Below are 27,560 nucleotides of genomic sequence, written 5' to 3'. Positions count from 1 at the left end.
TTTCCTTTTCTTTAAAAATGACTCTGTTCCGGATTTATCCTAGAACTCTGAAAATGACATTAATGTTGTAGGTAGGTTATCCTTTTCTTTTCTTTATCTTCTTTTTAAGGAAAAACAATTGTTACAGTCATAAGAGAAAATCAACAGGGACTCCATGGGCTACTTCCTGCGGAGTATTTTTGTTATGCGGGTCAGTCTGTTCTCTTTCTCTGAAACAAGGTGCCTCCTTCAGCATTTTGCAGCTTTGTGTAAGCTTTTAAAATCATCAGAAAGAAAAAAAAGCTATTTATATCACACCAACAGTAAGGTTAAAAGTGAACTGTCCTTTCATGTTTTAAAGACCTTACATTGAAACAGAAACACTCGTTGATACTTAATTTTGTGATGAAAAAAAAAATATTTGAACAGGAAAAATATTTCTTTGAAAGAAATAATTGCAAAGTTCTGTTGATAACACTGATGGGTTCTGGACTCTAATTTTAGATTCATAACCCCAAATTCAGAAAATTGGGGGGAATTCCTTGGTGACCCAGCGCTTACGACTCCACGCTTCCACTGCTGAGGGCCTGAGTTCGATCCCTGGTCAGGGAACTAAGATCCCACAAGCGTGGCCTCAAAAAATGAAAAGAAAATTGGGGTAAGAGAGAAACATCCAGACACCAAACTGGGGAGAGATAGTTGGGGTAATGGCAAGAATTCCATGACAGAAGCTTCTAAATATTCCTCTTAAAAGGGATTTTCCCTCTTAAAATTGGAGCAGGAAGAGGTGCATATTTCCACAAAGAAGACCAACCTACCAGCCTATCCAAGCGAAACGGGAAGGGAGGCCATGGAAGAACTGAGTCATGCCTGGGTTGGAATGGCCCTGACATCCTGCCCGGATCTTTCTGGGGAGGGAGAGTCCAGCCCCAGCTGGAAGATCTTCATCTGACTCACTTGGTTTGTTCAGTGGACAGAAGAGACCTTGGGGCTGGGAGGCTGCTGGATGCTGTGGACAAGCCTTGCGGCTGATAACCCAGCACACTGTGAGGAGACTTGCCTCAAAGGCAACTTGTTCATCCCCTGTAGGTAGGTAGGCAATCCAAAATCTCAAAATGATGTCAAATTCTTTCGATAGCCTCTATGGGGGAATGAAGTTTGGCTTCTTTGGAAAAGTCCCGTGTCTTTAAAAATGGGAACAGATGAGCCTCTAGGAAGAAATCTAAGAGGCAAGATGGTGACACAACCCCCAGCCACTTTGGACGTCACCCACTTTGGATGCGCCTTTTGGAGGGAAGCTTCGGTTTCAGTTCACACGGGAGGTGATGCTTCGATCATGGATCCGGTGTGCTTTGATTTCATAAACAAAAGCTCTCCTGGCCTTGTGGAGCTTTTGTTCTCCTTTTTTTCCTTCTTGTCACTTCCTTTTATTTAGATAAGTTTTTTCTTCCAGTTGTATTGAGATATAATTGACACACAGAACTGTATAAGCCTGGGCTTCCCAGGTGGCACTAGTGGTAATGAACCCCCCTGCCAGTTCAGGAGACCAAAGAGATGCAGGTTCGATCCCTGGGTTGGGAAGATCCCCTGCAGGAGGAAATGGCAATCCACTCCAGTATTCTTGCCTGGAGAATCCAATGGACGGAGGAGCCTGACGGGCTACATTCCATAGGGTCACAAAGAGTCAGACACGACTGAAGCAACTTAGCATGCATGCAGCGAGTGTAGAAAGCTCTATTAGAAAACAGAAGGTTAGGTGTTTGAGTTCTTGTGGGCTTATCGCGGAAGATGGTTAGTTGAAATAGATTAAACAAAATGAGACTTACTATACAACCATCGAGGCCTGTCTAATATCCACTTTGATACCATAAGTTGATATTACAAACTTTAGGATCTTGATGAAGTATATACTACAAACAGGCTCATTTTCCAGATAAAATAGGACTCAAAGACTGATGGTATCAAGGATGGTTGGAGTCAAATATTTCTGTTAAGAACAACAAATACACAACGCCTTGTTTTTATTCTTTAAATGTTCCCACTCTTAAAAATGTAAGATTAACAGACTACTCACTATGATCTTTATAACAGTATAAAATTATTCCATTAACAGTATGACATTCAAAGCAGTGAAATACACATTAATGTAACTGAGAGAAGAAAATAAAAGGATGAGATCATGAGATGAAAGAGGGGGAAAAAAAAAACAGCTGCCCAGCAGAAAAACAAACAAAACCCCAGAATTCATAGTGAAATGCAGTTGATTTATGAATGGAAAATATTTAAAATGCTAGCTAGCATGAAGGAAGAGTCAAGTGGTAGTCTTTCCAACATATTGGGAGCTGGTCCTTACCAAACCTCTATTATATTTACATATTTTTTAAGAAGTAGAAAAGCATTTTTTTTTTTTTAAGTAATCAGAATCAGGACTTCCCTGGTGGTCCATTGGTTAAGACTCTCTGTTGCCAGTGTAAGGGGTACAAGTTCAAGACCTGGTCAGGGAACTAAGTTCCCATACACCACGGGGTGTGGCCAAAGGATATAAAAAAGAAAGAATAAGAATATTAAAAGCACAGAGAGAGAAGGGAGCCCTTTAACAAAATATCCTATTACAAGGCAAGCTATGCTTTTTCAATTTGCAAAAAAGAATCCATGGGATGACTTTAAGGCTCAAAAGCATAGAAGGAAGACCATAGAGACAGAGGAGGAGGAAGGACACGAGCCCCAGTAGCACCTTCCACCTCATGGGTCTGTTCAGAGGGGAGGAGAGTAAGGGAACTCAAATTCAGGTCTGTAACACCTCTGTCTCTACTGCCTCAGGGCTCCTGGCAGCGATTCCTAGCAGGCTTAACCTCCCCCTTCATGGAAACCTTTACATGACCTGCCTAATGATTTCCTGATGGCCACATCCTACAGCAATGCAGAGCTTATGTAAGGATTTGGGCACATGCCACCTAGTAGCTTTGGTGGCCAAGACCTGTGAGCAAGACCTTTTGGTCATCACACCCTGTTTGAGCTTGCATGTGTGTTTTGGGGTGTATGGGGTGATGGGAATATCCCTGCTGAGGTCCAGTGAGCAACCGCTCTCCACACATACACACACCCAGCTGGAGGCCCAGGCTGTGTGGAAAAGTTTCATTACTGGGAAGCTAGGAGAAACGCACTCAGGTTATAAAAAGGAAAACTTTTCCTTTTCACAGAGTCTTGAGGAATCTCAAGCAGAGATGTTGTTAGCAGAACTTGAAATAGACTGAATCCCTTACATAGGTGAATTTGTGTATTGGATCCATTATACGTGAGAAGCCTGGAAACAGGAGATTCCAGGGCTGGTGTAAACAACTGTTGTTAATTGAAATTAATAACATTTAGTTCAGTTCAATTCAGTCGCTCAGTCGTGTCCAACTCTTTGTGACCCCATGAATTACAGCACACCAGGCCTCCCTGTCCATCACCAACCCTTGGAGTTCACTCAAACTCATGTCCATGGAGTCAGTGATGCCATCCAGCCATCTCATCCTCTGTCGTCCCCTTCTCCTCCTGACTCCAATCCCTCTGAGCATCAGGGTCTTTTCTAATGAGTCAACTCTTCCCATGAGGTGGCCAAAGTATGGGAGTTCCAGCTTTAGCATCAGTCCTTCCAATGAACACCCAGGACTTATCTCCTTTAGGATGGACTGGTTGGATCTCCTTGTAGTACAAGGGACTCTCAAGAGTCTTCTCCAACACCACAGTTCAAAAGCATCAATTCTTCGGTGCTCAGCTTTCTTCACAGTCCAATTCTCACATCCATACATGACCACAGGAAAAACCATAGCCTTGACTAGATGGACCTTTGTTGGCAAAGTAATATCTCTGCTTTTTAATATGCTGTCTAGGTTGGTCATAACTTTCCTTCCGAGGAGTAAGCATCTTTTAATGTGATGGCTGCAATCACCATCTGCAGTGATATTGGAGCCCAAAAAGATAAAGTCTGACGCTGTTTACACTGTTTCCCCATCTATTTCCCATGAAGTGATGGGACCAGATGCCATGATCTTCGTTTTCTGAATGTTGACCTTTAAGCCAACTTTTTCACTCTCCTCTTTCACTTTCATCAAGAGGCTTTTTAGTTCCTCTTCACTTTCTGCCATAAGGGTGGTGTCATCTGCATATCTGAGGTTATTGAGATTTCTCCCGGCAATCTTGATTCCAGCTTGTGCTTCTTCCAGCCCAGCGTTTCTCATGATGTACTCTGCATATAAGTTAAATAAGCAGGTGACAATATACAGCCTTGACATACTCCTTTTCCTATTTGGAACCAGTCTGTTGTTCCACTTCCAGTTCTAACTGTTGCTTCCTGACCTGCATATAGGTTTCTCAAGAGGCAGGTCAGGTGTTCTCCTATTCCCATCTCTTTCAGTATTTTCCACAGTTTATTGTGATCCACACAGTCAAAGGCTTTGGCATAGTCATTAACTACAATCAATTACAATTCACCACAGTGGTGTTCAGTATTTACTTTGTTTCAGGTCCCTGCACTGGGACCTTCCCCAATATTATCTCACTTAACCTCTCAACGATCTATCAGAGAAGTGCTATCTGCATGCCCACTTCACTGACAAGGATTCGGAGATCATCCAGCTAACCCAAGGCTGACCCAGGACTGAAAGCCCTGTCTATGTGATTGCATAACTTTAAGCTCTGGCAGGAAGGGATGGCCACACTCACGTTTTCAAACTGAATATCTTTCCAACTAGCCAGTTTGGGATTGCCTTGTGTAACTCAGAAAAGTCACCCCTTCTGCAGAATGTGTGAGGCAGGGGCAGTGTGCAGGATCTCGCGAGATCTCGCGTGGGTTCTGTACCCACGGTCCCGCCTTACTCTGTCTCTTTAATGCAGCATAGGCTATGAAGAGGCTGGGAACCCAGAGACACAGGGAGACTGAATTCTAGCCTTCCCCACCACCACGTTTCCCCTTCAGAGCCCATCTTGGAGCCTAGATTGCCCATTATTTCCAGATCCCAAGCCAACATAAACCACGACATAACTAGTTTAATTGTAGGCTCACTGGGAAAACACATACACACATCCAAGGAAACACAGGTGCCCCTAATCCCTGAAGAGCTAGCCAAGGCCACTCATCTTGTAGGTGAACCCCAGCTTGCACCAGAACCACCCGAAGGGCTTTTTAAAACACAGATTGCCAGCCCAACCCCGCCCCCCCCAAAAGCTTCTGAATCCTGGGTCTGAGTGAGGCCTGGGAACTTGACTCACAGGTTCCTGGTGCTGCTGACTCTGCTGTTTGGGGGACCACCTTTGAAAACCACTGTTTTAAGGGATGAAAGCTTTAGCTTTGAGATTACATTTCTGAGCACCTGTCTCTGTCTGTTTAATTGTGATAGCAGCTGTTCATCCTTACCATCTGTATTGGTTTCTTATTGCTGTTGTCACATTATTACCACACATTTAGGGACTTACGACAACACCAGTCATCTTACAGTTTTGGAAATCAGAAGTCTAAAAAGGGGTCTGCAAGGGCCTCTCCATTATGGAGCTTCCAGAGGAGAATCCAACTTCTTGCCTCTTCCAGCTTCCAGAAGGTTGCCTGCACTCCTTGGCTTGTCACCCCTTCCTCCTGGGTCCTCAAAAACAGCAGTGGAGTAGCATCTTCAAACCTCTCTCTCTTACACACACACACACACACACACACACACACACACACACACACACCCCTCTCTGCTTCTGGGACCACCTCTTCTCTGAGTCTGACCCTCCTGCCTCCCTCCTAGAAGTCCTTGTGATTTCATTGACCTACCCCAAGGAAGCCTACCTCGATAATCCAAAGTAATCATTCCATTTTAAGACCCTTAACTCAACCCACTCTGGTGTTCTTGCCTGGAGAATCCCATGGACAGCAAAGCCTGGCAGGCTACAGTCCATGGGGTCACAAAGAGTCGGACATGACTAAGCGACTGACACTTTCACAACTTAATTACACACGAAAGTCCCTTTTGCCAAGGAAGGAGTATACACAGATTTTGAAGATTAGGACGTGGACATCTTCAGAGGCCTTCATTCTGTCCAGTACCCTAGCCACCTGAGAGCTGTGTACCCTCCTAAAGCACAGCACCCTTCCCACCAAAGAAGCACCGAAACCAAAACCAAGTCAGGATTTGCATGATGCAACCCTGCCTTCAGACACTCCTGGTAATCAAGCCATCTTGCAGAGATAAAGGGGGAGTCTGGGGGGTGTGGGGAAGGGAGTGGGGAGGAAGGCAGGAGCCCCAAGGGCGTTAGCAAAGTGCCTCTTAGACCAGGCCCCAAACACCTATAAATCTCTCCCCACATTTGCCAGACTTTCTAGAACCTAGAGCCAAGGTGCTCCCTCTAGGCTGGGAGCCGCCAGGGTCCTCGCTGGGCCTCACCCCAGCCTCAGCCTCCAGCACCGCCTCCTAAACCTGCCAGCAGGCGCTTGTGAGAGATGCAGAAAGAGGAATTGTACTAAAAGTTTTCTTGCCTTTTGAATTTCCCAGGATGACCTGCAGAGCTTTTCTGGGCTGAAGTCCCAGCCTCCAGGCTGTGAACTTTCTGTCGGTGCATTCACTTGCTCGGGCTGCTGTAAAACTACCAGACTGGCCGGCTCAGGCAACAGAAATACAGAAATACACTTTCTCACAGTGCCGGGGCCTGGAAGTCTGAGAGCAGGGTGTGAGCAGGCTGTGTGTCCTGGAGCCCCTCTTGTCGGCTTGCAGACGGCTGTCTTCTCCCTCGTCCTCAGATGGCCCTTCCTCTGTGAGCACACTCCCCTAGCACCTCTCTCTTATTATTAGGACCCAGTCCTATTGGATTCCAGCTCACCCTCATTTGACCTCATTTTGTCTTAATCACCTCTTTAAAGGCCTTTTTTTTTAAGTCTTTATTGAATTTGTTACAATATTGTTTGTTTCATTCACCCAGGAAGCATGTAGAATCTTAATTCCCTGACCAGGGATCAAGTCTGCATCCCTTCATTAGAAGGCTAAGTCCTAACCAGTAGACCACCAGGGACGTTCCTCTTTAAAGGCCGTTATCTCCAAACACGGTTGCCTTCTGAGGTCCTAAGAGTAAGGACTTCAGCAGTTGAATCTGGGGGAGCACACCCTCAGCTCATAACTGTGGACTGCAGTCCTGGGAGACTCATACATAAAGTTCGCTTCCGTCCCCTCTCTCGGTGTAACAGGTGGGCTCGGTGCAATTAAGGCAGGTGTGGGGAGGGGAAGGTCAAGCTGGGGTGGTCACAGTGTGCCCCTCAGCCTAGGTCTGCCTCTTGGTCCTAGGACAGAGATGGGAGGAAGGGAGAGGAGGTCAAAGAAGCCCCCACAGGCTGGGTCTTAGTCTCTATAAGCAAGAAGCAGCCTTTAAGCCTCACCGTCCCTAGAGCTGGTTCCCTGCAGAAGACTTTTTGCTGCATACGCAATTTACAGCAAGTCACAGGCACTCCACCAAGTCAACACACCCTGGACCCAGAGGAAATAAAGAAGCAGACAGTGAGGGCTTGTGTTTGACGGCCTCCTGCAAGGTCTGTGTGGTAGAAAATGATTTCATCCTCTAGGCATGGCTCTGAGAAGGAAGTCAAACAGCCCACAAGTTGAAATAAACCAAACAGCCTTATCTTATTCTTGATTCATAGGTTCCTCTTTCTTCAAAGGAAGCCTTTAGATGCAGGACTCTATGAACTGTCATTATCAGAGTAACTGCTGTTGCAAAGTCCCTCCTGGGACCTTGCATCTGTGACTCATAACACCTGGGATCGCTGACATTTTTCCCTGACAGATCTTTACTACTCACTGGTCAGACTCACTACCCAACAAAATTTTTTATATTTAAAAAATTAAATATACCTAAGTGCTTAAGTATAACCCATGTGGCGTGCTCAGTCACATCCGACTCTTTGTGATCCCCTGGACTGCAGACCACCAGGCTCCTCTGTCCATGGAGTTATCCAGGCAAGAATACTGCAATGGGTTGCCATCTCCTCCTCCAGGGGATCTTCCTGACCCAGGAATCGAACCCACTTCTCCTGTGTCTCCTGCACTGGCAGGTGGGTTCTTTACCACTAGTGCCAACTGGGAAGTCCCTATATATGAAAATATATGTTTATACTAAGTGAAATACGCCCATCACAAAAAGGACAAACAGTATATGATCCCACTTACATGAGAGGCCTAGTCGTTAAATTCAGAGACAGAAAGTAGAAGGGTGATTGCCAGGGCTGGGGAGGGGGAAGAGGAAGTTCTCATTTAATGTAAAGAGTTTCAGTTTTGCAAGATGAAAAGGGCCTGGAGATTGGTTGCACAACAGTGTGAAAGTAGTTACTGAACTGTACACTTAAAAATGGAACACGGTACGTTTTATGTTATGTATATTTTAGCACCATATTTTTAAAAGGCTGCTGTTGGCAATCATGTAATAGAACAGACTCGTGGTTGGGGTCAAGCAAACCTAAGTTTGAATCTCATATCTTCCACTCACTAGTTTGGGGACAAGGTTCTTAGTTTTTTTGTTTAGTGCCTTCTGAGTTTTACTATCAATATTTCTCCATTTCTAGTGGGCAGGAATTTGTAAAGAGCTTCAGTTGGGTCATTTTGGACCAGGGTCTCTCCCCAGCTTGCAGTTGGGTAGGTGGAGGGCTGGAACACTGGAGGCTGGCTGAGGATCTCCCCCTCTTCTTAGAGTCTCAAGGCTTCTGCATGTGGTCTTTCCACATGGCTGACTTGGGCTTCCTTTCAGCATGGCGGCCTCAGGACAACGGGATGCTTCTGTGGTGTCTCAGGGCTCCAAGCAGGCAGATGTCCCAGGGATAAAGGGAGAAGCAGCATCACCTTCTCTGATGCAGCCTCGGAGGCATGCACTCTCACTTCCTTCATCCTCTCTTGGTCACAAGCAAATCACACACTTCCCCAAGTTCAAGGGGAGGGGTATTAGACTCCAGCGCATGATGGGAAGTGGCAGAGTTCTAGAGCAGGGTTGGCAAATTATGACTGTTGGACCAAGCCAGGCTCACCTCTCCAAGGCAGCCATGTCCATGTGTTTATATCTTGTCTGTGGCTTTGCCACAGAGTCAAAGTTGAGTGTTGGGACCGATACTATGTGGTCTGCAAAGCCAAAAATATTTACTGTACAGCTCTTCATAAAAAAGTTTCCTGACCCTGTTCTAGAAGACCGTGTTAGATGGACAATATTGTTTTAGCCACTTTTGGAGTATGACATTGACTGCAGGCAGGTTACCAGCCTCTCTGAAGTTCACCAGGGTTTCCAAACCTGTAAAAAGTAATGGTGTGTGTGTGTGTGTGTGTGTGTGTGTGTGTGTGTGTTCAGTTGTGTTCGACTCTTTGTGACCCCATGGACTGTAACCTGCCAGGCTCCTCTGTCCATGGGATTTCCCAGGCAAGAAAACTGGAGTGGGTTGCCACTTCCTGCTTCAGGGGATCTTCCTGACCCAAAGATTGAACCCGAGTCTCTTGCGTCTCCTGCATTAGCAGGTGGATTCTTTCCCACTGTGTTACCTGGAAAGCCCATAAAAAAGAATGATGAGCATATGTAAAATGTACTTAGCACAATTCTATGCCTATAACAGTGCTTCTCCTTCCAGGCTTAATTATGATTTGAGAGTCACTGAAAGGTGTTTACTGCTGGTGTAGGTCTATTAGCTGTCAGAAGTTCCCAATTTAGACCTTACTTGGAATTTAGGCAGACTTTACAGACTCCCTCTATTTAAACACATATTTATTACTCTGGAGGAAGGATCTGTTTGCAAGAATTCTTTTAAAAATGCAATCCTTGCCATCCTCCAGTGCATTATTTTATTGGACTCACTAGATTTTTATCTTCCAAGAAGCAAATACTTAAGGAACTGGGGCAACCTGGTAAATTTGGAATTGAGTGAGCGGGGGAACAGCATGGCAGTGGCGGGTCTCCGGTGGCCTCGGGAGAGAAAAACACATGAAACTTGACCTCCTTCACGGTTAAGCTCAGCGCTGCCTCTGACAAAGAAATGAAAAATATTTCCTTGCCCTCCCCTTGCCCGTTGCCTCCCTTTCCAAATGCCCAGACTTGTTATCTCTCCCCCAAACTCCTCCACTGGCCAAAATCTCCCTCGGATGTTTTCTCTCCTCCCCTGGATATTTCCAAGGCCAGTCCTCCAGCAGATGATCTGCCTATGACTCTGCTTTCTTCCTTACTCCACATTTGAAACAGGTCCTTCGAGAGCCTAGTTATTCAAAGCTTCTGAACTCTCTCTAGAGGAAAACTTCTAGCCAAGAAAATAGAGGCCCCAAACAGGCCCTTACAGGGGTAACAGTAGGCCGACCAGTCCCAACTCTCTTCTTCATGGACCCAAAAACCACTGAAATTAACAACTGTATGTGTGCCTCATTTTTAAAAGTTATATTCTATCTCCTCTCCAAGATATGTTTGACTCCAGTCACTCTTAAAAATCGACTTAGCTTCACCCTGAGCTGTGCTGGAAGAATCGTTCCTTTTCATTGTACCTACTTGTTGCCATGTTATTTTCACATCAAATATTATGAGTGTTTGGGGGGCAGTGGAGAGGAGACATTTGTGACTAAGTGATTAGAGACCATTCCCTTTGGCCCTATTAATTTTTACAGCATTTTCCCCATCTTACTTTGCTGAGACTTGCAATTTTGTGCAAATTTTATAGAACATCTTCTGGTATCTGCAGAATCCCAACTTCTGGTATCTGCAGAATCCCAACTCAGTGTCAGTCAAAGGCCAGTTGAGTTGATGCTGCTCCAGGAAGAATTATGGTTTGGAAACATTACTCAGCTGGCTGCCAAAAAAGTCACAACTGTTACACTATGACCTGTGCTCCTCCTACTGTAACCTCAGCCCAGAACCTCTGCAATTACCAAAGGGCTTTTACAAGCTCCACCTCCTCAGCGTTCACTCTAACAGTCGTTTTATAGTTATTGTCCCATTCTACAGATTGTTGTAAAAAGAACATGAAGTAGTGATATACATTGCCCTACATCACAGACCTACTCATTGATGGACCTGGAATTCCAAGGACTTTGCTCCATTCATACTTTTCATACTTCATTAATTCATACTTCCTAAGTGTACAAGGCACTGGGCCCTTTCAGCCAACATTGCTTCCGTTTACTCCTTTCTGCAGATGCTTTTGTTCATCTTATATCCAGTATCACTTACAAAGTGCTGCCAACCATTCTCTTCCAACCATTTCAACCGTCCGCTTCCCTGGTGGCTCAGTGGTAAAGAATCCACCTGCACACAATGCAGGAGACACGGATTCAATTCCTGGGTGGGAAAGATCCCCCAGAGAAGAACATGGCAACCCACTGCAGTATTCTTGCCTGGAGAATCTCGTGCACGGAGAAGCCTGGCGGGCTGCAGTCAGTGGGGTTGCACAGAGTTGGACACGACTGAAGCAACTTAGCAGTAGCAGTATTCTTGCCTGGAGAATCCCGTGGACAGGAGCCTGGCAGGCTGCAGTCGATGGGGTGGAAAAGAGTTGGACGTGCCTGAGCCACTGAGCGCGAGCAACCATTCTCTTCAGCTCAAAAACATTTTTTTGACAACATACTTCCTAATCCCTCTTAGGTTAGCAATAGGGAAATGGAATAAAATGAGAGCCTTTGAGACATGTTTAGTAGAAAAGCTTTGGTTGTTTTGCTTATTTTTAGCTCAGGTAAACATCTGGAGGGTAACTAAAAATAAAAAACGCGTCTGATGTGGTCAGTGTTTGTACTTTTCTGACTAAAACTGTGAATATAAAGGTCACATGAAATCAGAATTTGTGTGTGTGTCTGTAATAGGAGCAACAGCTGGTGGATGTATTGAATGACAGAGTTTTAGCCTGAGATTCAGTTTGTTTCATCACCTACCACCTACCTGGCACCAGATTAGACAACTGAGATATCTGGTTGCCAAGGAGATGAGATGGCATCCTTGGACCACATCTGTGTACAAGTATAGCTTCAGAGTTTCACAGGCCTTCTGCACAGGAGCAGGGGTACTGCCGGCTTACTAGCTGCTAAGACAAGACAGATTTCCGTTTTGAAACAGTTGATGTTGTTGTTTAGTCGATAAGTCGTGTCCAACTCTTTGAAATCCAATGGACTATAGCCTGCCAGGCTCCTCTATCCATGGGATTTCCTAGGCAATCCCAGTATTTCCTAGGTATACTGGAGTGGGTTGCCATTTCTCACTCCAAGTGATCTTTCCAACCCAGCGATAGAACTCACATCTCCTGCACTGCAGGCAGATTCTTACCACTGGGCCACCTAGGAAGCCGTATACTATTAATTGAGCACTTACTATGTGTCAGGTAAGATTCTTAGCATTTCTCAGATATTACTTCATTTCATCCTCCCAACAACCCTGCAAGGGTTACTATCTTTATTTCACATAGTTAAGACAACAACAACTGATGACTGAACAGATTAAATAGCCTTCCTTAGGCCTGCCTCCAAAACATATTCTGAGATGTCATGCAGGATTACTTCTCAGGCATTGAAAGCAGATAAAGTTATTTCAGTCTGATAGGTTTTTAGTAATTTAAGTGCATCATTTTAGGACTAGTATCCTACCTAATTACTATGGCACACTAGGGAAATTTAGTTGACTGGCCTTAAGTAGAGCTTGGTGAGGGTCTGTGCTTTTAAATTCTCAAGCACTTGAACTTAAACAAAGTGAGCTGGTCCCATGCACATCCTGCCCTCCAGTCCTCTCTAGCTGGAAGTCAATCATGTTGACCATGAGCACAAAGGAAAACATACTTGAAAATGTCTTTGGTTTGTCTGTTTTCATCTTTTACGAACTGAGTGGTAATACAGAAAGTAGGAAAAAAGTTTTAATCACTGACAGGGATCCATCCTGCAAGACCTCAGAAATTCATTGCAATGTGCATTTTCCAAGGTCAGAAACAACAGAGGCCGGGGCCAGTCATCCATGTGATTTCAGGAGGTGGAAGCTTCAGAGGGTGGAAATGGGGCATGTGTGTTTGTGTCCTCAACTGTGTCTGACTCTTTGCAACCCCATGGAGTGTAGCGCACAAGTCTCCTCTGTCCAGGGAATTCTCCAGGCAGGAATACTGGAGTGGATTGCCTTTTCCTTCTCCAGGGGATCTTCCCGACCCAAGGATTAAACCTGAGTCTTTCACGTCTCCTTCACTGGTCATTGGCAGGTGGGTTCTCTGCCACTGCACCACCTGGGTAGCCCACTTGGGAATGGGGCGCAGTGGGGCAAAGCTGATAAAAATGGACCAGGCAAGCCACAAGCCCCCACCAGGAGGGGAGGGCTCGAGCTTAGCAATGATGCCAGACTTTCATAGGACATTTTCTCTTCACATCTCCTCTCAGTGGATGGCTCCAGGTCTGGGAGGGCAGAGCATGGGGCTGCTCGAAGCTGAGTGGTAAAGAAAGGCTTCTCTAAAGAGAGGATTTATGAGCGGAGACCAGAGGGATGAGAAGAAAGTTTAACAGAGAGCACTAGGGACAGCTGTCTGGAAGTGTGCTATCTCTTTACGCTGGAGAAACCCCAGTGTCTGAAAAGGATAGGATCTCCCTGATCCAGTAAAACCTCCTCAGGGAAGTTTCAAGATGGTTTTTGTAATACTGGAATTTTGCTGTATCAAATAACATAGAAGGAAAGAAGAAAGAGCCTCCTTCCTGTGTTTATGGGGCTTCCCTGGTGGCTTAGAAGGTAAAACATCTGCCTGCAGTGGAGGAGACCCAGGTTTGATTCCTGGGTTGGGACGATCCCCTGGAGGAAGAAATGGCTACCCACTCCAGTATTCTTGCCTGGAAAATTCCATGGATGGAGGATCATGGCGGGCTCCAGTCCACTGCGTTGAAGAAGAGTCGGACATGACTGAGCGCCTATCACTTTTCCTGTGTCTGAGACGTTAGCGCCACACCAAATCCTCTTTCATGATGTCAACTATATCACTGGGACTTCCCTGGTGGTCCAGTGGGTTAGACTCCATGTTCTTTAATGCAGGAGTGCAGGGTTCAACCCCTGGTCAGGGAACTAGAGTATGCATCTAAGACTTGGTGCCCCCAAATAAATGGAGAGAAAAAAAAAACTACATTATCTGTCTCATGACACTGCGAAGTCATCGATGCCGTCACCCTAACTCAGTGGAAAAGGAAACAGGGTGAAAGCTGAGTCATCTGAAGTCCTTCATCCAGTAACTGGCAAGTCAGGATTGGACCAGCTCTGGTCATCTTTAAGGCACCACTAGAGAAGCTGGGCCACCACAGCTGAGCACATCTCTGAAATAGAGATGACCTGGTTTGGTGATCTCTTGCGTCATCACATTTGCTAAACAAAATCATTTAAGCCAACATGCAAGTTGAGCAGGAAACAAAGACCTACTTTATCCCTAATTTCTCTCTGCTGTCATCCCAAAGCATCAGCACAGGACTGGAACAAGCAGAGCATGGTGAGTTCTACAGGAAAGATAGGTAGGAGGTGCTCACGGAACACAAAGGAAGTGAATCCTGAAGCATGAACAGTTTCCCAAGCCAGGAAGGCTTGGAAAACTTGGAAGACATCTGTAAAGTCACTGCCTAAGTGCCAGGCCAAACAGATCAATTAGTAAATCAATAAAAGGTTTAAGAGTAAAATTAGAGTGACTCAGATGTTAAAGGCATTCATTTTCTCCAACCACAGCAAGTCTAGAGGCAGGGCAGCCAATGAATATACAAAACCAGCTTCTTGCCATCTTCTGTCTTCTGGAGCAGAAGCTCCTTGTGGTCCCCAGATGGGCAGCCACAGTTCAAGGTGTCTCTCACTGATGGCAATGGGAAGAAAAGGGATGTCTCTGACTTGTGTCACTGTTAAAAAAAAAAAAAAAAAGGAGGTTAACTTTCCACAAAGCACTTGCAAGAGAATTCTCTTCTCATCCTTCATCTTGCAGAACAGGGAAGATAGAGCCTTCACATCTAGGGAGGGGTCTACCTCCCTGAAAAGTCATGCATGCCCAGTTAGCAAGGAGGGTGGTTAAAAGAAATCAAACAACACCTGCCAGGTATAAAGGCATGAAAGAAAGATGGAATTCTGAATGTTGGGGTGGCCAAAAAGTTGTTAGTTGTGAAAATGTCGGGAGAGGCTAAAAATATACACTGTGTGCGTACATGCTTCAGTCAAGCCCGACGCTGAGACCCATAGGCTGTGGCCTGCCAGGCTCCTCTGTCAATGGAGATCTTCCATGCCCTCCTCCAGGGGATCTTACCCACCCCGGGATCAAAGCCAGGTCTCCTTCGTCTCCTGTGCTGGCAGGCGGGTTCTTTACAACAATCGCCAGCTGGAAAGCCTGATATACGCTGCAGCCAGGTGGAAGAGGAATTATATGCCAGCGTTTGGCTGTCTCACAGCTACATGTTCCTTACTTTTAAAATATCAGTAAAATAACAATGTTAAGAGGTTTTCAATATTTTTTTATGTGGCAATTGTATAAAATTTCCTTCAAAAACAAATGGTTTAAAAAAAGACAAAATAGACAAAACCATCTATAGTAAAACTATTTAATAAGGCCTCAGCAGTGAAGAAATATTAGTGTACCTAATTTTCATTCTGACATTTGTACTTTTTTGTGATTATAGGAGTAAGGCCTGTTCACTGTTGTTTTTTAACTGGAAAATTCCGAGAAGCCCAAAGAATAAAGTAAAAATCATACACAGACCAGTACTTGGTTATCACGACTTGGTGCTAAATGTGTTTATCTAGAGTTGCAGTCGAAAGTGACTTCAAATTTTCTGGCAAACGAAGGCAAGGTATTGCCAGTCCCTTTAGAGGGGGAAAGCAACAAATAAATATCCAAGTTGAGTTACAGAGTGAAGCATGGCACAGAACATGGGCGGAGGGGAAGGATTATCATTGTTTTGTTTCTTTTTTTCCCTAAAGGGGTGTATTTCTAGTTTGTTGACTTTCTGTTTTGCAGAGCAGGTCTAACCCCCTAGCTCTGTAACTGAGGAAATAACACAAGTATATCCTTGAGAGCCAGGTCTGTGGGGTAGTTCTGGTTGGGAGGAATGGGGAACCGGGCACAGGAACTGAGGCCAAGTCTCAATCTGGTGAGTTACAGCTTTGGTTTACAGCTTTGGTCCTCAGAGTTACATCAGGTCAGGGCACGGGAGCTTCAGCTCTAGAAAAGCCACTAGAATGTTCACATTGGCACTTTCAGAAAGCCTCTGTCTGTCTGTCCTCTTCGAAGCAGCCCCTGCAAGGGGTCAGGATGAGCAAGAGTTTAATTTTGCACTTCTACTTTTTTCAATATACATTTGGCTACACAGGGTCTCAATTGTGCCATGTGGGATCTAGTTCTCTGACCAAGGGTCAAACCCAGGCCCCCTGCATTGGGAGCAGAGAGTCTTAGCCACTGGGTCACCAGGGAAGACCCTGCACTTTCAATTCTTAAAAGGAAATCTGAACATCTCTGTATCTAACAGCAAACAAGAGCAAAGCTGCTTTTAGAAATGCTGGAACCTGCCTGGGCAGGAATCTGTTATGAATGCTGTTGGCTTTTGTCTTTTTTAAGCCCTCTTTTTCTTTTTTTTATGATTCTCTTTCAGGCACCCTTGTTAGTGGCACTACTGGTTTCTGGGTAAATGGTTTGCTTGCTGCATGCTGTTAAAAATCTACTGAAAGACAAACAGTGTCCTTCCACCAGAGAGCCGTATGACTTTGGGAAAGTTACTTAACCTCTCTGGTCCTCAGAAAGTTCAAGGCAGAGGTTCAGAGTGGCAGCTTGGAAAAGATCTTAGAGATCATGGAGCTCTGCTCCTCCTTACAAGCTGGGACTCAGAGAGGGTGAGTGACCAGCCAAAAGTCCAGTAGCTCCCCCCCGTGTTTTATTAACATTTTGATTTTTAAAAGGAGTCCAGTGAATTTAGAAATTAATTGGGTTGTGTTTCAAGAGAAAATGAACAAGAGACTTCAGTCAAAGAATGAAAACTAAGGCCTTGAGAGATAGCTAGTATACTTTATAATAACTATCCAAATGAGTTTGTAGGAAAAAAATGTGAGCTAAGATGTGACACACTCCATGCACAATATTTACCCCTCCAAATATTTACGGGACACCCCTGGGAACCTGAAGTCCAGTAAAGAACTGAAGATAATCATGACGCAGCAAGGGCTCTGTCAGATAAAAACTGAAGTGTTCTTATGAGAACTAAGAGAAGGCATTTAGGAGGGCTTCGGGAAGCCTTCCTGGAAGAGGTGACACCCCAGCTGGTACATGAAGGGGAAAGAGAGCAGCAAGTTCCTGCAGGGAAATTCCATCTGCAGAGGCCAGGGAGCTCGATGGCTCGAACATCCAAAGGTAAAAGCTGTCAAGAGGATGTGGAGTTCTGAGACCTTAAAGATGAGAAACTAAGTAATTCGGAATCTCCAAAGCCCTGGACGCTGGTCTTTATCCCGAGGGCAGAACTGTCAGCTGGATACATTCAGAATCTCCCGCAGCTGCTCGGAGTGTGTACAGTAGTTTGGAGGCGAGGACCAGACAGACTCAGTGAGACTGTTTAGAAAAAAATATTTCTCAAGCTCTTTGGACAAACAAGATACATTTTACATGCTAACCCAGGAGGTACCCAGACCTGGGGACACACATCAAAACAAGCGCCACAAAACTGCCTTTGTTTGATACACTCTTAAGTTTTCTAATCCACTCCGTTTTTTCTTTTCTTTTTTTAATGGTGAAACTGCAGGACCCACCTCAATTGACTCATGACCCATTAATAAGTCACACCTGGTAGTCTGAGGCACCTCGAGGCAGGAATTTTGGCTGTCATCCTCCAGAGAGGAGATAACAGGATCCAGGAAAGCAGAAAGGAGGATTGTAGGAGGTGGGAAGATTCCAGAAGGATTTAAGAGAGAAGAGGGTTAGGACCCAAAGGAATTAAGAGGTTGTGGCTTGAACTTGGTATGAAAATGTGTCTGGCTAAGAGGGGGTATGTTAACTTGAAGAATCTACCTGGAGGGTAAAGATACTAGGTGTTTGAAAAAAAAAAAAAAAAAGCCCATTTTGTTTGGTCAATACAAGTGTAGCCCTTCATTTGAGGTCTACCTAAAGAAAATCATTTGCGTTCTATCTGAAGAAAAACCATCTAAAGATTAAATTATGTAACTCCAGAAAATGGTCACGTTTTACTAAAAGAGGGAGCAAAATGGTGGCACTGAAAAGGAATAAATCATTCCTCGGGGCGGGGGTGGGGGGGGGGCTCTGCAGTGAGCCTCAAAATCCTACTTAGAAAGAACAGGCAAGCTCACATCCCCAGGAAATATCCCAGATCAAAGTCTCACCTGGTTCTTTGCTGTGGCTGACACCAGCTTTTCTAAGACTGAGAACAGGGTAAGTATAGCCTCTGACTTTTCATGTAGCAGACCGTTGGCAGGAGCTAACTGCTTTACAAAGTTGGCACCACTTTTAGAACCCCCGATCGCTAATTCAGGAAGGGAGCAGGCGTTGCTTATGCACTTCTTGTAAAAACTGAAAATCCATTAACTTTATTCTTCACGCACGCTCTCCGACAGCATCAGGTCAAAGGGGCTTTTTTTCCTTCCCCTTTTCAGAGCTTTCCAGAGTCCCAATCTGGCTCCTTCTAAATCTTTTCTTTTACAAAACAATAGGGAGGGGTGGTAGCCTGTGGCTAGTTGAAGATTTTGAACAATAGGTGTTTCTGAGCCGGGTTTATTGAAATGGTCCTGTCGGTGTCCTGGGGGGCACTGTAAATGAGATGTCGACAGGAGCTCTTTTGTGTGGACAGCATTCGGCCTGAAAGAGAGGAATTTCCTTTCTGTGCTAGTATTTAAAGTAGATTTGTTGCTGCTTTCCCTGGAACTTTTTATCCGACTGCCGGAGCTAACAGTGCTGGATGAGTCACTCGGTGTGGCTGAGACTTCCTCCCGTCCCTGGCAGGGCTCTGTCTCTCAGGCATTTACATTTAGAAAGGACGGCTCCTAAGAAGATTGCTCGGATTTTCATCAGCTTGAGCCTCTTTTTCAGGTCGTCACGGGGACCTGAGCCGGCAGCCATCCTGACCCCCCAGGAGCCGGCAGCCACACCGGGCTGTTTTTCTCAACTCCCTGGAAGACTTTTGGCTGTTTTGTTCCTTCCTTTTTTTAAAATCCAGGGAGGGTGAGACAACCATCTCCTCCGATTTAGGCCTTTCCCTCCCCCTTTTTTGTAAATGACAGGCAATTTCAGTTTACTGTAATTACTTTGGGCTGAGGTTGGACTAACCCCACCCTTAGAAGATAAGGTAACCGTTTTATTACCTCACAGCCAGGTGCCTGGGGGTGACAAGGCTGCCTTTTATCTGGAGACGTGACAAGGTTATCAGCAACTGAAAGGGGCTGAACCTTTGAGCGGTGGCCATTAAGATGCTTTCCCTTCACTGGGATCAATTTCCTAACTCATTATTGGTAGTTAATTTTGATCCAAAGACCAGCGCTGGTGGTTTCCTCCAGTTTCCGCATTCCTGCACTTCAGCCACTTACGGATGAATGGTGTAAATTGCAACTGCCAGCCAATCCCATAACAGGAGCTTGACATTCTAACCACGGCCCCAAACGAACAACCCACAGAATAGTTTAGAATTCTCATTTGGTAGCTTTGCAGTGGGCATAGTTGCTTTTTTCAAAGAGTTGATTAATAAAACCCTTCCCCTATGATAGTAGAAATCCAAAAGAATCAAAATGAATCACTTTTACTAGCCAAGGTTACACCAGGAGACAGTTCAGGGCTTCTTTTATTTACTTTTTTAAGATTAAAAAAAAAAAACCCTTTTTACTCGTATTGAAGGATGGCCGATTAACACTGCTGGGATAGTTTCAGGTGAAGAGTTGAAGGGACTGCTATACATGTGCCTGTACCCTTGTTTTAGATTTTTTTAAAAATTAGTGCTTTATGTACTTCTGTTTTCAGTTCACTGACACACATTGGTTTACTCTTAAATCAAGCTTGTTTTACATGGATTCTCTGGGTTATCTCTTGGGTTGGAAATGTGGGATAAAAGCTTCTGTTTTGAAGACGATTTTCCGACTGTGTCCTGGGTAGAGCTTTAGTGAACGAGGAATGCTCTTGCAGATAAACTTTTAGACAAGTGTCCTGAGCTGTGCTGTGCTGTGCTTAGTCGTTCAGTTGTGGCGACTCCTGAGTTGTATCAGGTGAGCGCTGCACCCAGCCTGGACTTAGCGCAGAACCACTGTCCTGTCAGGACACATTAGGGTGGGCCGAGAAGAATGTTACTTCTATCTCTTTTCCCCTGAAGTCAGATCACAGCTGAGGGTAGGGGGTGAGAATGGGGAAGAGAATGATGGAAGGGATGACTCAAAACACATACAGAAGACACACAGTCTTGCAGATACGAAGTGTTTATCTCCAAGGACACATCAGACTACTGCTGCTGCTGCTAAGTCGCTTCAGTCGTGTCCAACTCTGTGGGACCCCACAGACAGCAGCCCGCCAGGCTCCCCCGTCCCTGGGATTCTCCAGGCCAAAACACTGGAGTGGGTTGCCATTTCCTCCAATGCATGAAAGTGAAAATATGAAGATAACATTCCGCACTGTAGAAAGATGCCAGTTAAAAGCCGCTATTAGTCCCCCTTCCCAGGTGGCGCTAATGGTAAAGAACCCTCCTGCCAATGCAGGAGACGAGGGTTCGATTCCTGGGTCGGGAAGATCCCCTGGAGAAGGGAATGGCAACCCACTCCAGTATTCTCGCCTGGAGAATCTCGTGGACAGAGAAGCCCCGCGGGTACAGTCCATGGGGTCATAAAGAATGGGACATGACTGAAGCGACTTAGCATCTATTACCATTATTTTTAAAAAAAAGATGTTTCTAAGGACAGCATGTGAAAACACACAGTGACAAACCAACAAACATCCAGAACTCCACACGGTGAAGGAAAGAGAGAGATTGTTAGACGTATTATTGAATTTGATCTTCGATTCCTCTTTTCCTTTAAGATATAGAAACCTTGCCCGCCCACCAGGGCAAGCCCACCACCGCCCAGTCACTACCCATCTACCACTCTCCTCCTGGGCCGGACTGGGACAGAGTTCTATCCAGGGCCAGACAAGCCTGGGAGAAGGAGGCTCTGATGCCCGAGGCACCTGAAGTCGTGGCCACCATCCTTCAGTGACTCTGCAACCCCATGGGCTATAGCCCGCCAGGCTTCTCTGTTAATGGAATTCTCCATTTCCTTCTCCAGGGGATCTTTCCGACCCAAGGATCAAACCTGAGTCTCCTGTGTCTCTTGCACTGACAGGTGGATTCTTTACTACTGAGCCACTAGAAGCCTTCAGAGGTTCTGAAAACCAGAGACCAAAACCTGACCTGGCAGCTACTTGCAGCGTGACTATTTCATCTCTTCCAGCAGACAGACCGGAGAAGGCAATGGCACCCCACTCCAGTACTCTTGCCTGGAAAATCCCATGGACAGAGGAGCCTGGTGGGCTGCAGTCCATGGGGTCGCTAAGAGTCGGACACGACTGAGCGACTTCCCTTTCATTTTTCACTTTCCTGCATTGGAGAAGGAAATGGCAACCCACTCCAATGTTCTTGCCTGGAGAATCCCAGGGATGGGGGAGCCTGGTGGGCTGCCGTCTATGGGGTCGCACAGAGTCAGACATGACTGAAGTGACTTAGCAGCAGCAGACAGACGCCTTAGTATCCACATGCTCCCGGGGTGTGTCACACTTATCAGTTTCTACAATCCAAGAACTTACAAATTCCAAGCACGTTTGACCAAGAGATTCAGAAAAGGGCTTTTGGTCACTGTGCTCGTGAAGGTTCAACGGAGACGCTTAAGGACCCAAGTATAGGAAGCTCTTTAACAGAAGAGGAGTCTTCCCTGGTGGCTCAGATAGTAAAGCATCTGCCCGCAGTGCGGGAGACCCGGGTTTGATCCCTGGGTTGGGAAGATCTCCTGGAGAAGCAACCCACTCCAGTACTCTTGCCTGGAGAATCCCATGGACAGAGGAGCCTGGTAGGCTACAGTCCATGGGGTCGCAAAGAGTCGGATACGACTGAGTGACTTCACTTAACAGAAGAGAAAGGAGGCTTAGACGGGAAGAACCCAGGTTCCAATCAGACTCAAGGCGGGGAAGTGTGCATCCCACCATGTTTCCCCTTTAGCAACCCTAGGTTTGTTTTCGATATCTGTAAGTCTGTTTCTGTTTTGTAAATAAGTTCATTTGTGTCGTTTTTTAAAAACTAGACGCCACAGGGAACACTCTGGCCATTCAGTGGTTAAGACTGCACTTTCGATGCAGATGGGCCCAGGTTCCATCCCTGGTCAGGGAACTAAGATCCCATAAGCTGCATGGCATGGCCAAAAAAAGAAAAAGAAATTCGATTCCATATATAAGCTATATATCACGTGATATTCTCTTTCCCTGACTTAATTCACTTAGGATGATAATATCTAGGTCCATCCATGTTGCTGCAAATGGCATTATTTTGTTCTTTTTCACGACTGAGTAATATTCCATTGTGTGTGTGTGTGTGTGTGTGTGTGTGTATACACACATCTTCGTATCTATTCCTTTTGTCAGTGGTATTTAGGTTGCTTCTGCATCTTGGCTGTTTTAAAAAGTGCTGCAAGGAATAATGGGGGGTGTGTATCTTTTTTATTTTTTAATGGCTTTCTCCGGATATATGGCCAGGAGTGAGATTGCAGGATCAAATGGCAGTTCTGTTTTTAGTATTTTAAGGAACTTCCAGACTGTTCTTCATAGTGGCTGTACCAATTTGCATTCCCACCAACAGTGTGGGAGGGTTCCTTGGATATTACTCAATGGTGGCAATGACCAAACCCCACTGAAGAGTGGAAATGGAAATGCAGTCTGTAAGTGGCCCTTTACGCCCCCACTGCAAAGGCTGACGGTGTTTGCTGTGTTGTGCGCACAGAGAGAGACAGGGGTTGGGGGGGAGGTTGGGGCCTGGCCAAATTCTCTGGACCTGTGTCCTCATCTGTCAGTGACACGGCTGGATAATGAGGTGTCGTTTGAAGGCTGATCCTGTCATCTGGGAGTCAGTAAGGGGCCGCTGGCATTCTGTCTGGGCCCAGTGAGCTGGTAGATGGTATTCCACAATTTAACCCACAGTCTTTCCTGGTTTTCCTTTGAGGAAGGGGGTTTCAGGGAGGAAGGAGGAAAGGAGCCGGATGAATAATTAGCTGCCTCACTGCACAGACCAGGCCCTCACATGCCCTGCTTTGCAGACACAAGTAATCATTCCTCCTCATTGTGCTCCAGCCCACAAGAAGGCGAGCTGGAGGCAGTTTCTTGCTCCTTTGCTTCCTCGCACATCCTGCCTGTCTCCCCAGGTTTGTCTGGAGCAAAAGCTTCTGCTCCAGGCGGAGCCCTTCCACCAGACGCTGTGTCCACAGGGCAGCAGCATCACAAGCTCTGTCTTCTCTCCAGAGTCCAGAGAGTTGGCCAGTGAGCAGAGGTTCCTGATCAATTCAACCACAAGTTTCACTCAGCCTGATCTCACTTGGTTTGGACACAGGTCACTCACTCTGCATGGCCAGCTCACTGTTTCGAGGGAGACCAGCTGGCAGTGTGTGCCCGAGACCCTACCCCCACTTGGTGCCCATCGGTCGCTCTCTCCAGCGGGGGTTGGCATCCCTGAGGTCTGCTGTATGGCCCAGACACAACCCCACGGCAGAGAGTCCTGCTGGGCTGTTTGGATGGTGGTGTCTCTTGCTTTCCAGGCCCCATGGTACATGTGACACTAGTTCTCATGAAATGAGACCAGGAGTATGAGGAGCCAAAGAATAAACTGAGAAGACTCTTGAGAGTCCCTTGGACTGCAAGGAGATCCAACCAGTCAATCCTAAAGGAAATCAACCCTGAATATTCATGGATGCTGAAGCTCCAATACTTTGGCCACCTGATGCAAAGAGCTGACTCATTGGAAAAGACTGAGGGCAGGAGGAGAAGGGGACGACAGAGGATGAGATGGTTGGATGGTATCACAGACTCAATGGACATGAGTCTGAGCAGATTCCAGGAGATAGTGAAGGACAGGGAAGGCTGTCGTGCTGCAGTCCATGGAGTCGCAGAGTCAGACAGGACTTAGGGACTGAACAACAACAAAGAGTAAAAGGAATGGAAGGAGCTGAGGGGGAAAGGCAGCTGCCTGGGGCAAGGGCAGTGAACATGTGGTACCTCCCACAGCCATCTACTTGTGCCCCTGGGTAGAGCCCAGCAGAAAGGGTAGAGGAAGTTCAGAAGATAATCCACAGGACTCACTGCTTCCAGCTGATAGAGGTGGGGCACTCACAGTATTAACTCGATGTCAAAAGTCAGCCAGTCGCAGCTGGACTTGGCCAGCACTCAACCAAGGCCAAAGAGAAACGGGTATTGGTGACAGGAGGTTGTGTCACAACATCCAAGGTCACAGACTGGCTTTGCTGAGTATTCATTTTTCTTTCTATCCTCGTGACCTTGCTTTCCTGATTATTAGTCCCTTTTTCTTCTTCTCCAGGAAGTCCCTTCTCATCCCTGTCCCTTCCTTCAGGTAACAAGTATGTACCACCATTCCACTGTGCGCCATGCATGATCCAAGTACTGAGGTCGTCATGAACCGCAGACAACAATGCCTGACCTTGTGATCCTTACATCCTTAACTAATTACTGTCTTAGTCTGGGAGGGGGAAAAAATTCAGCTAACAGAGAATATAGGCAAGTGTTGCTGCGAAGTGACTTCTAACAAGAAAGGAAAGCTGGGTGGTCAGAAGCTTAATAGAAAACTGTCCTCCACTCCGGACACCATCCTCACCCCAGGCTTCCCAGGCTTCTTGTCTTCCAAGACTCAGTCTGCTGGAGCCTGAGGAAATGGGGGACCAGCTGCCCAAACAGGAAACTTTACTTCATTCTGTAACCCTGACCTTGAGCCCCAAACCTTCCCCTCCTGTCAGCAGTCCATTCAACCCAGGAAGACTTGCTGACTCGGCAGGGACAAATTTTGAAAACTACACAAAATGTTACAGACATTAAAATAGGAAAAAACAAAATCCTTAGGCCCTAGAGGAAGTGGTATATCTGATTCAGTGGTTAGAAATCGCTTCATAAAGTCATGGAACAAATGGAAGTTTAATCCTAACAGATGACACTGCCAGGGCAGTCACTTGTGTGCGTGGATGACTCAGTAGCACCTGTTGGAGAGGCTGAGAAAATGAGCCGTGAAATCCTGAAGGCATTCCCTGCTAGAAGCAACAGCCCCACCTGGCAAATTAGTAAACTGGGCGTTCTCAACATCCTGCTTGGAACCTTTGTGCCCAGTTCTATGAAGGTGGTGACTCACCTGAGTTACCAGTCAAATGATTCTTACTCAGAGCCCTCTGTTTTTAACCTTTAATATTAAATGACCGAGGCAACCGCTAGCCAAATGTCCATCTACTTTCAATATGTTCCTTTGAAATGATTGATTTTAGGCAACATTTGGCTTTACAAAGGGCAACCCTCAATTTCCCTAGTGTTTAACAGGTTGCCAAGCTTCATTAAAGGTCCACATTAGAGGCTTTCAACCTCAGTCCCTGGACCTGGGCCTTCTAAAATGACTTTCCTCCAAACCTCATTTAACTTCCTTTAATTTACTTAATTAATGGAATTTTCTGAAGGGAACAGTTACTTTGATCTGAACCTCTTTCTTAGTTTCCGGTTAACATTTCCAGAGCAAGACAAGAGATGGGTGAGGGGTGGGAGCCCCCAGCAGCTCACAACTGCAGTTCTCCTCCAAATCAGAGACCTTGGAGGGCGGGAGGAGCCTGAGAGGAAGAAGGTTGGTCGAAAATACTGCCCTTGGCATTTTCGTGGGTGTTTGCCCCACACACAGATAAAAGGGTTGGGGGTGGGGGGATGACAGTGTGCTGCAAAGCAAGTTCTCTGGAAGCTGGGCCTGCAGCTTGGAAATCTTCAGTCATCCTTGCAAATCAACCAACCGGAAACCAGCGATGGGAATTAGAAATGCTTCTACCCTGAAGTCTCCTGCAAACTAACGACAAATTCAGACACAAATGGAAAATGGAAGTCCCACCCAGCAGGAATCCTCAGTTTCCCAGCTATTCATTCTCACAACCATCCACCTAACCAAAAGGCCACATCAGTTTTTGCTTTGCACCTTGTCAAGGAAGCAAACACTGCTGCCCTAGGTGCTGGTTGGCGGGGGTGGGGGCGGGGAGGGGGGAGGAATCAGCAACCTCAACCCACAGATCTTACCTTTCAGTAAGGGAAAAAATTTTGTTGAGGTGATAAGTTAAAAAGCAAAACATTATGAGTGGTGACTTCCACTCTGCGATTTTTGAGAAGACCAATGCAGCCCCTGTTGTTTAGCCCAGCGACTACTTTTGGGGACCCCATGACTGCATGACTGCAGCTCGCCAGGCTCTTCTGTCCATGGGATTTTCCAGGCAAGAATACTGGGATGGGTTTGCCACATCTTTCGCCAGGGCATCTTCCCTATCCAGGGATCGAACCCGCGTCTCCTGCATTGGCAGGCGGACTCTTTTACCACTGAGCCACCAGGGAAGCCAGTCCCCTGTCCCAGCGTGGCTTACCTGGGAGCCCAGCTTCGGAGTTCAAGGTACATCAATGATCCGAACTTTGGTCACCAGGGGGCGCGCGCGAGCGGAGCTGCCCGGAGATGCTTCTGTTTTCTCAGACTTTGAGTTGGGAGGCGGGGAAAGGGCAAGGGGCGGAGGGAAGAGTGGGGGTGGCGAGGGAGATGCAGCTGGCTTTCAAAAAAATCCTTTTGTTCTCTGTAATCTTGCCGCTTGCCAGTTTAGAAGGCCAAGGTTGCCACGTTACCTGTTGCCAGGGTCCCGCGAGTGCCTGGAGAAAATGTGGGCGACCGAGGTAGCGCGCACAGCCCTCGGGCTCGGTGGCTCTGCAGCCCTTTGCCCCGGCTGGGCGCTGACATTTGGAAAGCAGCTGCTGCGACCGCCGAGCAGTTTGGTTGTAGTTGTAACAGAGGAGTGGCAGCGTCTTACATCATTTCCAGGCATGAAGTGCCTGGGGCTTTTTTTTTTTTAATGACTAATTTTCGTATTCCTGCCTCCTTGGAGTTTGGGACAGTACATGTACTGTGCACAACAGCCTCACCTCAGGAAGCCCAAAGTTTGTAGCAACTTGTTAAAACAACTTGGGTGCCTCTTAAAAAAAAAAAGCTGTGACTCTGAAACAAACCTTTTCATTCTTCTGAAAGCGATGTTGCGTTTGATTAGCCGCGGAGGCTCGCTGGAAGTCGGCTTTCCCCGGTGGAGCCCGGCTGCTATCGGTTGAATAGATCTCGAAGCCAGACAAACCAGGGCTTGGGGCATTTGTCTGGCATTAGGAAGTGTCTGGAACACTGGTAACTACCAACTGGCCAGTCCTATGACTACAAGAGTTATGACACCGCCCCTCCCTCTGTCCACATCCCTCTCCGCCCCCCTCCACCGCACACAAGCCTGCTTCTCTCTGCTTAACAAGGAGGAAAAGTTTAACTCCTTTCTGTGGTTTACGTGGAGGGTGGCTCTGGTGGAAATCGGTCTCCTGGCCACAGCCCTTGAGCCAAAACTAA

General features: G+C 46.4%; 1 protein-coding gene and 1 long non-coding RNA gene across 21 annotated transcripts in view; one reads left to right on the top strand and one right to left on the bottom strand.

The window, feature by feature from the left end:
* DLGAP1 (DLG associated protein 1) overlaps window positions 1-27,560 on the top strand; it is a 791,650-nt gene that overhangs the window by 699,631 nt on the left and 64,459 nt on the right. The gene's annotated exons all lie outside the window — the stretch shown is intronic.
* Window positions 1,984-26,962, bottom strand: LOC105604469 (uncharacterized). Of its 6 annotated transcripts, XR_009598225.1 has the most exons (4): window positions 26,557-26,962; window positions 10,625-14,819; window positions 9,861-9,980; window positions 8,343-9,503 (listed from the first exon to the last, which is right to left on the bottom strand). It is a non-coding gene; the product is annotated as an uncharacterized LOC105604469 (long non-coding RNA). The 6 variants fall into 6 exon arrangements; XR_009598226.1 differs by adding an exon at window positions 1,984-7,270 and having other exon boundaries at window positions 7,839-14,819; XR_009598223.1 differs by having other exon boundaries at window positions 9,861-14,819.

This window comes from Ovis aries, chromosome 23, assembly GCF_016772045.2.
Source record: "Ovis aries strain OAR_USU_Benz2616 breed Rambouillet chromosome 23, ARS-UI_Ramb_v3.0, whole genome shotgun sequence".
In the NCBI taxonomy this organism is placed as follows: domain Eukaryota; kingdom Metazoa; phylum Chordata; class Mammalia; order Artiodactyla; family Bovidae; genus Ovis; species Ovis aries.
The sequence above is the reverse complement of the archived record's forward strand: the minus strand, read 5'-3'. Positions and strand labels throughout refer to the sequence as shown.